The sequence below is a fragment of the Mus pahari genome, chromosome 11, assembly GCF_900095145.1.
Source record: "Mus pahari chromosome 11, PAHARI_EIJ_v1.1, whole genome shotgun sequence".
Taxonomy (NCBI): Eukaryota; Metazoa; Chordata; class Mammalia; order Rodentia; family Muridae; genus Mus; species Mus pahari.
Genome location: NC_034600.1, coordinates 59,594,187 through 59,608,726, shown reverse-complemented (window position 1 = coordinate 59,608,726; position 14,540 = coordinate 59,594,187). Strand labels below are relative to the sequence as shown.

The window sequence follows — 14,540 nt, the reverse complement described above, 5'->3', positions numbered from 1 at the left end:
AAAAACAACATTTTAGTGCCCCAGAACCTACAAAAAAGCCAATAAAATTTTCTCAGAAATGCAAGAAAAAAAAAAAAAAAAAAAAAAAAAAAATCATATTAGCAGAAGAATCCCATCAAATGGTCTATAAGAATACTTTGTGAGCTGTAAAGGACTATACAGACATACCAAGGTAATCTTTCAAATTAAGAAGTCTACAACCTGAGGAATGAATGAATGTGAACCATGTGAACCAGCGGCCCTCTCCCCCACCCCTCCTCCACTGCAGTTCAAATGCCCACATGAAGGGAACATGTTCAGCCTCCTTTCTGCAAACTGAAGGCATCTATCTCCTCATCCCAAGGATGGCTTTTCAAATCTTGCCAGCGTTCATGTGCAAAACATCTGGACTAAGACCGTTCCACATACAATTCTTTGAAGCACCGGCTGCCTGGAAGAAATACTTGGATTTGGGCTTCATTAAAATGCCTCAACTTCTATTAGGGACACAAAAGATTTTTTTTTTTCTAGTAAGAGCTCTCTTGGGAAGAAGACCAACCTCTAGCTGGTTAAATCACTCAGAAGCCAAGTGGCTGGAATGTCATTAGAGCACCATGCAATGGAAATCTTGCTGCGAGCTTGTAACATGCAGAAACAGCTGGCTTGGGTCTGTGGCTGACCCGGGGTGAAACCATTGTGGTAATTAGATTTAATTTTCTTAATCCAACAGTGCTTGACTGCAACGTGTCTGCATCTCCTACGCAGAAAAGTCATGATTCTCCTTTAACAATGCTTTGACGTGTTTAAGACTTCTGCAGCTTAGTCCAGTCATAGAAGAAGCCACTTCTTGTCAAGTATAAGGACCCCATCCAGACAGCTATGTGTATCAAGGAGTTGCACATAGACGTTATCTTGCTTCAGTAACTTCCCAGAAAGATCTCAACACATCAAACACATCTTAAATATCAATATACACCCTAATCTGCTAGTTCAGTGTATCCTAGGATCTGCTCATTTAGAAAGATGGATCAGCCACGAAGACTTTGAAGAGCCCGGGGAGTTTGGGTTTGAACCGCTTCTACACTCTCAGGGGCATATGGCTTCATGCTACAGCACTCTGGGGTTACCCACTCCGCAACAGCGCCAGAGCTCCAGAAGCTACGGGGGGGGGGGTGTTCTCGAGATGAGAGAAGCAAAGATTGACATTCATGAATCTGTCTGCTCGCGTCTGTTTATGTTATACAGAACAGCCGTCGGTATTGTTACCTCAGAAGACCGGGGTTATTTTATTCGAGTGCAGGTCGTGCGTACTGTCTCCCCCAAACTGGCTCACAGCGCCACGCGGTACCGCGTCGTGTCCCCGGGAATCTTAATTGCCTGGGCTATTAGAAAAGAACATCCGACCGCTGCTGGTAATTGAACACGGTGCATTTTGATAGCTTGAAAAGAAAGATCAGATAGAGTCACACAAGTTCTCAGTATGTCTTAAGCCGTCCCCCCTAAAAAATATATAAGAAAAAAAAAAAGAGGAAGGGAAAGCCTGGGGCAGCGGGAGTGTTCCAGAGAGCGAACTGCTCCGGACTTCAAACACTGGGAGTCATTCTGTCAAGGGGAGGGGGCGGGCGGGGGCAGGCACTGGGCCTCTGTAACAAAGTCCTCCTCTCTTTGCTCCCTCCCACTTCATTCACTTGCAAATCAGTGTGTGCCCACAAGAGCCAGCTCTCTGGAGCCGTAACCTTCCCATCCCGAGAGCTGCAGTTCCAGCCACAGCAGCAAGAAGCACAGAGCGGGAGACCGTGGCGGAGGCAGGAGCATCCTGGGCGAGTGGCAGGGTGTCCCCAGGAGCCGGGAGGCAAACCGAGGTGGGTTCGGTCTCTGTTGCCAATGCGGGAGCTTGTGCGTGCGTTTCTTCTCTCCCTTGTCTTCTCTTTCTGCTTTATACATAGCTATTATTTTAATTCCGTAGCGTTGATGGAAGCCAATCAGAGAAAGAGAGCGGTCCTCTGCGCCGGGTGTTGCGGTGCACGGAGTTGGGAGGGATGCTCAGCCGGGAGCTGGGGTGCGGGCGGGCGGGCGCGCGAGTCCGGTTGCATTGGTGGCGCTGCTGCCCCTGCCCAGAACCGGCGCCGCTTCCCGGGGAGCCTGGGCGCCGCTCCTCCGCCGCCTGGTAAGACCGAGCCGACTAGGGTTCTGCGGGGGGTGGGGGGTGGCAGGGAACAGTGCGGAGGATAGAAAGCTGCGGAGGTCCTTTCCGCGGGGCTGTCGGAGGCGGCCAGTGGAGCCCTAGCTTTGCAAAGTTGGCTGGTCAATTACCAAGGGCGCTAGTGAGTGCAGGAGCGGTGGAGCCGTTTGGGGCTTGATTGATTTCCACCTACCCAACAATACAAGGGTCTGTGTGGTGACTGCTTGGGCTGAGTTACGGGATTTTTTTTTTTGGCTTTGAGAGTAACGCAGAAATTAATTCAGGTAGTCGGAAACTCTGGAATGCTCCCAATAAGGCAAACTTACAGAGATGGTTTGGCCGAGAGAATGAGCTTAAAGAAAACTGTTAGCTCGCATGTTCCTAGCAATGCCTTCAGGCTTTTCATAGAGCAGAAATGCTTAGGTTGCAAGGCAAGTCGGACACAGGACTTCGAAAATGGAGCACACTGTCCAGGGAAAAGTCATGTGGAAGACGCTGCTCGCTGGTGCTCTTCCAAGGCTACACACACACACACACACACACACACACATCTGAGGGAGAATGCCTTCCTCAGATTGGAGAGCAGGAGGTCTGGTGCGCCTGATGTGAGGTGTCAGATGCAAGAGTGGAGTCCCCAAGGCGTTCATGTGGAATTTAATGAAGGCGGGTCGTCGCAGCGTCCTATAATGCCGCAGAGCTGGGGGTCACTTCCTCCTCCGTAGTTATTCGCCTGCCAAGAGTTACGGTCCATCTCGAGATGGGAGATGCTGGCGAGGTCAATGTGGTACTGAGAAATGTTGTCGTCGCTGCTGCAATAAAATCCATATTTTATGGGAAGTTACATGAGGGTCTTTGTATGCAAGGGTCAGGTTGCCTAACTTAACTACTACTACTGAGAATATTCAAGAACCAAGAAGTTTAATCACGTGGAACAGTCACACATTTCTCTCTCCCACTCATTTTTTTTCCTATGAAGACACTTTTTAAAAGATAGTCACTGCAAGCTCTATCGGTCTGTGTCTCTTCACTTTCACTTACTGAAGTCAGTCACACAGTGCGAACCAGAAAAACTATTTCCTTTAACAGTGTGTCTGGGGTGTATGTCTGTGTGTGTGTGGGGGGGTGCTAATTGTGAGCTTTTGCGGTGGTTAATTATCGGGGGCGGGTGTGTGTGTGTGCAAACTCCTCCCTGTGATTCTAAGGGAGCCAGAGATGTGGCCAGTTAATGCACAACTCCTCAGAGAATGAGTAACAGCCTTGTGAATGCGGGGCCAAAGCTGGCTTATTTTCTTTCTGTTCTTGCTGATAGTTTTACCTGAAAAGGGAAAATCCTCCGGATTCTTTCTGCTTGGTGGGGGAGGGGGGCCGCGGAGGGGGGGGAGGACAGAGGAAAGGATGACAAACTCTCCTCCCAATTTAGCTTGAGCACAGTTCTTTGTGTAGGAGCACTTGCAGTGTGACTCTGTGTTTGGTGTTCTGGAGAATCCGAAAACCAGTTGTGACCAGAAAGGGGATATGCTAAAGCAGAGAGCTTCATGACGTCATGGCGAGGGCAGAGGGCACACCAGAGTCCATATTCTTGATGCGGAGCTCAGAAACTTAAAAGAAAATCCAACGGAGAACAGCTGTGTCTTACCCTCTCCCTTTTCTCTTGCTGTTACTCTAATTAACAAAGTGAAATAAAAGGTAGAGAGCCCTTCTTACCCGGTTTTATGGTTTGTGCCTTACTTTGGAAGCAGAGGAAGTAATCAGGTTCTTCAGAGAGATACAAGGTAACAGTCCATTGCTGAAAGAAAAATGCAGCCCAGTGATGTGACTCCCCTATATTAGTCCACAATCATCTTTTGCTGCCATTAGGAGGAAGTGGCAGGCTGGTGTCTCCAGAGGAACTTCCAGTAGTCTTTCTACTAGTTGGCATTTACACCAATTTATTGCAATTACGTTTCTCAGTGCTAACTCTGCAAAGATGATATATGGAACTGGAGCATTTTCTATCAGGTTGCCTACTATCAAAAAAAAAAAAAAAAAAAAAAAACCTGTGTCTCACGTCCTCTACCCACCGCTTCTACCAGCCTCGAAAGGAAAACCTTTTTGTGAGGCGTCCTCTTCTCTCAGGAACAAAACTGCAGAGTGCAGAGTGCCCCAGACACTTGCCAATAGCTGACATTTCTAGAAAGCTCACAGGCCCCTTCTTTGCTGCAGCAACAAGTTAGAACAATGCCTTCTGAATGTCTAATTAGTGGTTACGGGGTGAGTGCCCCATCCCAGGATCAAAACAGAGATAAACTGTGCCAACATCCACCTCCCCTGGGAAGTCTTGTGTGGGCTTCCTTTCTGGTTCTACCTGCTTTGTATTTGCAGATGACAATGTATTATTAAGGCCGCATCTTTCCAGCTGCCCCAACTTTCTTGTTTAGTGTGGAGGGACCACTCAATGGCAACACGGATTGTGCTATGATACTTAGAGCCCGACTGCTTCTTCTTCATAGACAACTTAGCATTATCCCATCAGAACCTTAATGTGTGTATCAGATTAAAGCCCTTGGCTGCCATCTCTATAGTTCCTCTCATTCACATAATTTTCTAAGTGTGTAGACTATTGGTTATTCAAAAAGTCTACATACAGTTCCAAATCAAAGCAATGGCCAGTTAATCGTGAATCTCCCACTATCAAAATTATACAAGGATTTCCTATCTATTTTCCTAGAACCTTGCCAAGGCTCTACTTCCTGAATAACATCTTACTAACTAATAAGAATGAGATTATAGTTATGACTCCAACCACTAAAGATGCCTTACCACCAAAGAAATATTGGGAGAAAAGAAATACCAATAATTCTTTTAGGTATCCTTAAACATGCAGACCTTGTGCTGAAATAGAGGAGTCTAACAGTAAGAAGTTCCCATTCAAATAAGTGTAAGTTTCAAAGCATTTAAGATGCACATGTACCCTTGTCCTGATCATTATGAGTTGTAATTTTTCTCTGTGGTGCATACCAATACCTTTTGGATGACCTTTTCTGAAAAAATATTTGTTACATTTTTTTCCTTTTATTTGTGTCTATGTGTTTTTGTATGTAAATGTGTATTGAATGTGTCCATGCATGTATCTGTGTGTGTGTGTGTGTGTGTGTGTGTGTGTGTGTGTGTGTGTGTGTTGTATTGGTGTTATGCATGTGTGTGCAGGTGTGCACACGTGAGCATATGCCATGGCACCTGTGTGGAACTCAGATCGCTTACAAGAGTGAGTTCTCTTCTTCAGCCATGTGTCTTCTAGGGATCAAACACAAGGCCTTAGACTTGGCAGAAAGCGCCTTTACCAACTGAGCCATCCCACTGGCCCTAGATAACCTCCATTTTTAAAAGCTCCTCCTGGAACTTGGAGAGAGATAAGTTCCGGAAGGTGAGTCAGCCTTTTCTGCCGCCAATATTCAGCCGGCGACTTCCAATTTAAAAATCTGTTCCGAAGTTTGAAATGTGTTGCAAATGAGATAACACCCTGCCAGAGCCGGTGCCCTTGTCCTTGCTTAGTCAGCACGGCCATTCATTGGGGTCCATCAGAATTAGGGTCTCATTTGTGAAAGTCACAAGCAAAGACTCCGTCGGAATTGCATTTGTTCATCCTGTCTGAGCCTAACCAGTGTCTACTGAGCCTAACTCATTTGCTTCACAGAAAGGTGAGAATGTAGAAAATCAAATGTTCTGTGGCTTCACTTCACTGAATAATGTTCCTTTAATACAAAGACTCAAGAATATTATGGAAATAGAAGAACTGTAGACAAAAAGAAAGTTAAACATGTATGCACACAGGAAAGAGGGGGAGGGGTGTGTGAGTGTGTGTGTGTGTGTGTGTGTGTGTGTGTGTAAGAGAGAGAGAGAGAGAACACATTCATTTGTGAAAATGTTGTACATAGAAAGAAAGAATTCTAGAAATCCAAAGGTATTGAGTTATCTTGTTTTATTTTATCTTCATATTCCCATTGTGATTTCCATCTTAATTTTAAGATAAATGAGAGATTTTGGCACATTCTTTGGTATAAACAGTAATGATTTGACCTAGTGCTTATAAAAAATTCATTTGCATGTAGTTTTTAAAATTCCTCTCTAGGGCAAAGGCTCTGATTTTCAAAGCAGTCCTTTGAGAAACCTTGGATTTCCCCTAACTAGCTGAATATAGCCTTTAGGATACCATCAACCACAAGGCAGGAACAAGAGGAACGTGGGAGAAAGTGCAAGTAATCCTTTAAAAGAGTCGTCCCTTCACTAGACAGGAAACAGTCACACTGCTTAAGCCAAAACAGTTTGGCCCAAGGGAAGCAACTTCAGCCAGTAGTTTAGCTGTTCGAGACTAGACTATTAAGGGAAGTTCCAAGGCTTCCAGTAAAAACACCTGCTGTGTGATAATTATCATCAGAGCATCTTTGTACATGATTGGCGGATGTGTGTGCAGTGGGACCCATCTCCCGTCCACATGGATTTCTAGAAACCAGTCCACTTTGATTCATCAATATCTTGACATGAGCACTGCTGAGTGACAAGCTTCTCTAGCAGGCACCCCACCTTACTGAGAGGTGTGAGGAGAGTTTAATTAAAGTTGGGATGTTACTATTAAATATGATTTGCAGTATTTGGCAGCATAGGTCAAATGCTTCTCCAAGTAGCTAGGCAGTGTTCTTATGGGAGAGAGCAATTTCTGAAGATGGAGACCTCAATGCTAGCATGCCATGAGGTCTAATTTATCTTCACAGCTCATCACTTGAGAGGGCAGTGTCTTGCTATAATTCCCTAAGTAAGCAGATCTGACTAAAGACTTTCAATAATCCTAATAAGTTACAGAAATGAAAAATGGCGATTAAAAAAAAAAAAAGTTAAGCTGAGGACATGGCCAAGACAGTGACATACAAAGAGATAAATTTTGTGTACAATGGAGCACAGGCATCCACGTAGAACAAAGCATGCCTTTCCACATAGGATCTCTTTCTTCTTCGCAAGCCTAGTGCTTTAAGTATGATGGCGCCCTTAGCGTGTTCACCCACACTGCTGGCCTCTCCTGTGGAATGCAAACCTGAAAATCAACCTCTGGAAAAAAAAAATTACCACCTAAAGGAGATCATCATGCCTCAGTTATAAATTAACCCAGTGAGTAATTTTTAAAGAGATGGGAAAGCCATCCGAATCATGGAAGCATTTCCTTAGGACTTGAAAGACTCCCAGCCCTGTCTTCTCTTTATTGTCCTAAAAGTCAAACAGATGATTCTGTACTCTTTGGAGGCCTGCAACCCAAGTACAAAAGACTGATTCAGACAAAACATCTTACTCATTACCCATTGGATCTGGTAAAGTGAATAAAAGACCTACCTACTAAGATAGCACCATAAAACATCTCCACACTTGGTACAGAGAACTTTTAAACCCGTGGTATTGTTATTTATATGTATAGAGCATGGGGTTTAAACACACTCACACACACACACACACACACACACACACACGAGAGAGAGAGAGAGAGAGAGAGAGAGAGAGAGAGAGAGAGAGAGAGAGAGATTCAGAATGTATGTATGTATGTTTGTTTGTTTTATGTATCTGAATGGTTTTGCCTGTGTGTATGCATGTGTTACACATACATGCCTGGTGTACACAGAGGTCAAATAAAGACATCAGAACTTCTGGAACTGGAGTTATAGATGGTTGTGAGCTGCCATGGAGTCGGAACTTGGGCTCTCTGCCACAGCACTGAGTGTTTTTAACGGTTGAGCCATCTCTTCAGCTGTTAAGTTCGGAATTTGTATATGCCCAAATAATAGTACTAATGGATGAAGCCTTAATGGGCCTTCCTATAGCGTGATGCTATGCCCGAATCATTTTACTTTAGTTTTGTTTGGCTGCTTGGTCCTTTTGAGACAGGATGTTGCTCTATAGCCCATGTTATATTGGAACTCATAATATAGCCCAGGAGGGCCTCCCGTTTACAGCAACCCTTCTAACTCGCCCTATCTTGTACTAGGATTACAGCCATGAGCAAGTGTGCCTTGCTAAAATATCAGTTGGCGGGAGGGGTCTTTTGGTAGTGTGGGGTTTAAACCTTGAGTCTCATACATATAGGGCAGGCCTACCACTGACACATCTCCCCAGATTTTGTGCATTTTGCATCATAAAAACCCCACAGCAAGTCAAGAGGGAACTCTAATACTTGTTTTCCCTTTAAAAAGGCTTTACTCAGCCCTTTTTTAGTTTGAATTTCCAGGGAATTTCCCTTTGAGCCAAGCACTTAATGAATGTGCTGTTAGCAAATACTTGTGATGTCTTAAAGTTTAAAGTGTGACTCTCTCTGAGAAAAACCCGAACAGCAGAGGGCATGGGAATGGTTTGATTATTTTGACCAGAGCAAGGCAAGATATAAGGCTAAGGAAGATGTTTCTAGGTTACTCAATTTTTAGATCGCGTTTGTAACCACGCATTAGAGTTTATAAATGGTAGGAAAAGATGCATAGGTGGGCTGTTTGTCTGAAGATAATTATCTCCTCCTGCCATCAGAGACAGCATCACTGATGGAGGAAGCACATTGAGAAAGTAGCTAAACTTGCAAACCATTCATTTCACTGATGGGAACGAACTGCCCCGTCTCCTAGTACCTAACCACATCAGTCCCGTATCTTGACGATAACGTCCCAAGGCAACTGGGATGCTGAGCTCGAGCTGAGTATGAGATATTTTATCGGGGTTGGGATAGTCACCTGGTCGAGAAAGCACTTGCTGTGTGCCCGTGAGGACTTCAGTTCAGGCTCCAGCACTCACGTGAACAATTAATTGTGCATGCTCAGGACTGTGGTCCCGACATCAGGGAGCAAACAGTACATCCTGGTATTTCACTGGCCAGACAAACAAATGTAATCAGAGAGCCAGAGATCCCAGCATAGGGACACAGTATCTGGAAAAACAAGATGGGTAATGTCTGAGGGATGACATCCAAGGTGGACCCCTAACCTTCACATGTGCACACACTGAAAGAATATATGTATACCCTCCCCTACATGATAAGTAAAGGAAGTTATTCGCTTCTTTTATAACTATCACTATACAGCACTTGCTCTTAATGACTTTAAAAAGAAAAAGAAAAACAAACAAACCAACCCAAAAAGCATGGTCTTCTGTAGCCCAGGCTGGACTCAAAAACCCTCAGGCATCTGAGGGTTGCCTTGAACTCCTTCTTACCTGTCCCTACCTCCCAAATGATGGGAACACAGAAGGCATGCGCCACAGTGTCTGGCTCGGAACAGATTCCTCTCAGAGTAACATTTCCTACGCACACACATACATAAACATCCACAAATAGCGAAGGAAAGAGAAAATGGGGAGAGTGGGAGGAAGGCGCTCCCCTAGCAACACGGCCGCTGCGTGTGACTGACATGGGTGGGTCACCATTACTCTCTGGTCTCTTGATTGCCGCTTTCACAAAGTCATGTAGTACATTCAGTCTCTGAAGCAGGTTTGGCGTCTGATATACAATCAGACGGCGCGAGGCATGAGAAGACGCTTAGAGGCGGCATCCCATGCAGGCCATTTACACAGGAGATAGCCGATAACCAGGGGGCGGAAGGGGCCTATCTGCTGATGGACCACACCCGTTTTGTTCTTTAATATGGCCCTTTTGTAGCTTGATTTCTAGTCACTGGGTGTCATTTCTCTTTGCCATTTCTACTTAATTTTGGCAATTAAAAAAAAAAAAGGTACCACATCTTTTGCTGTTTGAGTTCCGCTGAGACGCAGGCTTGACAACTGAATGATAAAAATAAGATTTTTGTGTTCCTACGTTTTTTTTTTCCCTTCAAACTCCTATTACCTAGAAACATTTTAATATCTCCTTCAAAGTCTGGTTCTGCATTTGGATGCCACTGATGTACTTTGAGACTCGGTTTATTTGTAACAGCCTGGTGGCAGTTTTGAATGATCCTTATCCAGATAAATGACTCTTCCAGATATTCAAAATCAAGTGTTCATCTTTCAAAAAGTAAATTTACTGCTTAGTGATCAGATATGAAAAATAATGGCAACCTTTTCTGTATTTCATAAACCTCCATTTATTCTATTTTAAAAACTTATACGATGACCTTCCTTTGAAGTTAAAATGTCAGTTCTTTCATGAAAGTGTATGTATGGATAAATTATGCTAGGTTTTGCCTTGGCAAGATTAAAATCTGGCGAGCGACTCAATGTCAGCTCTTCCCCCTTTTAAAAAATAAAACTGTTAATGTCCCATGAAACCCAAAAGCCTTATGACCAATGGATTGTATAATGAGTGTCTTCATATTGAAAAATGAAGCCTCGTTCACTGCCTTCTTATATGGATGAGCAAAAAAATAAAAGCAACTTGTAATTATAAAAGAGACAAGAAGACGAACTATACGAAACCATTGAACTAACAGGTATCCTCAGGTTCTATAATTACAGCGTACATGGAGATATTGCTCAGTGTTAGAGCTCTTGTCTAGAGTGAACAAAAACCCTAGGTTCAGTCTCTAGTATGGGAAAAAAAACCCTATAGATATTAATTCTAATATTTGAAACCAAAGTGATCTTTGGCTATATTAACATGTCCTCTAAAAATATGATTTTCCAAGCGGATGGCTAGAATGTGTCACAAACAATTAATTTTTCCCACTTGATTGTATAATGGATTATTCAGCAAGCAATGACAAGTTTTAAATTTATGTCTAATCTGATACACAAGAGCAAACACAGCTCATCCTAACCAAATACATAATAAAAGAGATGTCTTTTTTTCCATGAAAATACGCTTCATATACTTGTGGACAAACAAACAAACAACAACAACAAAAAACCTCTAAAGTGTTGAGTTGTATTTTAATGTACGCATTTTTACTTTAAAAACTGACTGCCCTCCAGGGTATAATATAGCTCTCATTCGTGAAAGCAAGTGTATCATGCTTTTAACCACAAGACTAAAAAAGAATTTTATTAATCTATCACCCATCTTGTAAAATGTTTGAAGCTGCTCAATTTCACATTCAAATGAAATGTTCTGAGTTCTCCTTAGCAACATGGGCTGATTTAACACCGATCAGGGTAGTGTGTGGTCAGACTAAGAAATCACCAATGCAAAGAGACAGAGCTCCCCATGACTGCTATGTCGCTGATGAACCCTAATGTGGGCCACACCAAGTTTCTGTAGCTCCTAGCAATTATCCTCAGATTAGACTACTTGCTTGAAAGTACCTAGTTGGGATTTTGCCAGTGTTTCATAAAGAATTAATTCTACAAGGGAGCCTTTTGATACACCGATGCAGCCAGCTTCACTCACTGGCTTCACTCTTCTTATCAAAACAAGAGATGTTTGGAGCTGGTCCCAATTAAACCAGCCTAAATGAAGTAGGATCACTTACTTACTGCCCTCGAGAGAGAGACACTCTATTCCACCACCCGCATATACCAAAATGCCAGCTGTGCCTTCACAGGAGGCCTACTGACCAACTTGTGAGCTGGTTTGGGAACGAAATGGAACTCTGCCATACACAGCACCTGTGTCTATATTAAAAACAAAAACAAAACAAAAAAATCTGTAGAATTTATCTTAATCATGTTTTCCCCTCCCCCCCCAGGTCCCCCCATCTCTCTACTCAGCCACCAACCTTACCCTTATGTTCTTTCTCTTTAGAAAGCAAACAGACAGACAGACAAAAAAAAAAAAAAAGCAAGAAGCACACAAGCAAAGAAACTCTTCAAAGACACAAAAACAAACTTCGAAATAAACAAGCACAAGACCTATAAAACAAAATTGTGTCCAAATAAGGCAAAATAAAACAAAAAAAGTTTACGAAAACACCATTGACTCTATTTTGTGTTGGCCAGCCTCTCCCAGGGGTAAGGGCTTGCTCTCAAGTCTGTTTAATGCACCCAGCACTGTCTCCAAGACAATCCTTGGAGAAAACTGATTTTTTTTTTTTTTTTTTTTTTTTTTTGCCAGTGGGTATCAATTGCTGATAGTATCCTCCCGAACATCTTTAGAAGGCGTACTGTAGTTTATAAAACAAACAAGTAAACAGCCCCCCAATTTTGAATTGAATTTAAATGGATACATATTTTATGCCCCGAAAAATACTGAAGTCATTCCACAGATGGCCACACAAGAGGACTGGGCATCGTGTAACATGGATGCTGATGACCAAAATCACCACTTTCTCCCCAAAGAGCATGCCAAATGAACGGTGACTTTATTTAAAATACATAGTTCAGGGTGGCATAAGAAAATAAAGTGCTCTCAAGCAACTAAATTTCATGTGATCTAATGAAAGAGTTTAATGTGGTGGACAGGAAGGGAAGACACTGTTGAGAGGTAGAGCAAGATTAACTGAGCACTCTAGAGCCAAAGGTGGGTTTGCACCCTGATGCTCTGAGCATGCGTAGATCATATGCCTGCTTCCCTATTTGTCAGTACTGTAAAATGAGATTTTTAAATGGCTTGCTTTCCCCTTCTTCCTCTTTGGGATGACATCATGGTTGACTAGAAATACCAGTCACAAAAGACAAGAGGCAAATTCTCCCTGCTTAATAATTAAGAAATGTGTGCTAACATCCACGACATTCTGAAAAAAGTACTTTAAAACCAGGAGCAAAATTTTGGACTGTGTTAAGATCAACAATTCAGAGAAGCAGCCAAGAGGCTCCAAATACTAAGGAGATAGATGCTCGGCTTGTCAAATACTTTCCAATTTAAGTTTCACCTGATTGACAAGTGTTCCTAAGAATGATATTCAGCTGAGAGGTTTGGGAAAATTCATTATTTTACTCTTTCCACAGCCAAAGCCCTCCTGATACAAATAGGAGATGCTTTATGGAATAGATAAATCTAGGTTAAGGGGATACGAGAAAATGGTCTTAAAATATCGCCTGCAGTCATGGGATCAGAATTTTAGGACCAGGGCAGCACTAGGGGTAAGGGCTCAGGAAATGCTTGCTGGGTGAAATTCACTTGCAAGCTACAAGAAAATTCTGATTTTTTTTTTTTTAAAGCTCATTGATACTAATGGAAATGTAATTTTTTGAGCCTGTGCTGATGACTTAATTTTTAATAACAGACTCCTCTTTAAGAGAGTCTATTTCAAAGGGAACTCCATCAGTGGTATCTTGAGAGCCACAGAACTTGAGGTTAACAGGCTGCCCAACCTTCAGAATGAAGCCACCTGACCCTCTCCTTCCTCTTGGCAGACTTCTTATTAAAGTTGGTAGTAAGTGTTGTTGCCTAGAGCCTGATTAACAATTTATGCTTTCCTAAGCAGATTATAAGAGTCTGTCGTTCTTTTTCTTTTTTTTTTTTTTTTGAATTCTCAATTTGTGTTTGGAAACAGAACATATTTTTAAGCTTATGCTTTTAATACAGAAGTATGTATTTGAGAAGTCAGACTTAATGTAAACAGCGTCTTCCTGAGACTATTTACCTTTACAGTTCTGGTGTCCATGTGTAAACTATTTTTTCTCTGCAAGTAACTAAAACAACTGCATACTTGGTTAGGGCACAACTCTTTGCCTCTCAGTGGAATGATTCTGTTTTGCTTCTTAAGAGAAAGATAATTGGAAGGGGCAAAGTATACAATTAGCAAAAGCTATCACTCAGAGGGCGTTAACACTAAAGATCATTCTACAAAACTAAACTCAAGACTCTGAGGTAGATACTGCCAGGCTTCCTGGCTTACATGATAAACCTGTGCTTTGCTCCAGAGTCCCACTGTTAGTACTTACAAGGTAAATGTTATATCCCGTGCTATTTTAACTGTACACTATTTCACCCACTGTGCTTAATATGCAAATATACATATATACATACTTATATTCAAATACATTCATGTATAATATAAATATATAAATATATTCAAATAATGAGTGAGTGTATAATAAATTAGATAAATGGTAGGTGATGATGATAAACATAGGTAGATAGATTCACATGTGTGTATCTCAAATACAAAAGTAAAAGACATACAGGTTACACACACATACACACACAACAAACAAACAAACAGAAAAAAAACCTAACTCAAAAACAGTAAAAAAATCAAAAAACTAAACTAAAAAAACCCTTCCTCCCTTCTGCACATCCCTCAGTCAGCATGCTGCTCTGTTCTCTAGGTTGGGCCAACCCATCACAAGCCAAATCAACCTATTTCAGCCTCACAAAGATCCTTTTTGCTTTAGGTCCAGCTCTTCAGTTTAATCTGAATCAATCTTTTAATCACTTATTGTTGTTCCCAAGAGAAAGCAGGCAAGAACATCGTTCATTAGTTAATTCATCCCATAATATTTACCGAGAGCCTCTGCTCAGGTCTGGAAGGACGGGTAGAGGCAATACACACACACACACACACAT

At 42.4% G+C, this 14,540-nt stretch overlaps 1 protein-coding gene across 3 annotated transcripts in view; it reads left to right on the top strand.

The window, feature by feature from the left end:
- The first annotated feature begins 1,653 nt into the window (after positions 1 to 1,653).
- The window catches only part of Cdh6 (cadherin 6), a 133,786-nt gene continuing 120,899 nt past the window's right edge, over positions 1,654 to 14,540 (top strand). For 2 of the 3 annotated variants that reach the window (XM_021208187.2, XM_029544047.1), the window contains exon 1: positions 1,654 to 1,841. The gene's annotated coding sequence lies outside the window, so the exon portion shown is untranslated. Of the gene's footprint in view, positions 1,842 to 2,063; positions 2,147 to 14,540 lie in introns of those variants that run through there. The other variant, XM_029544046.1, reaches the window with a different exon arrangement.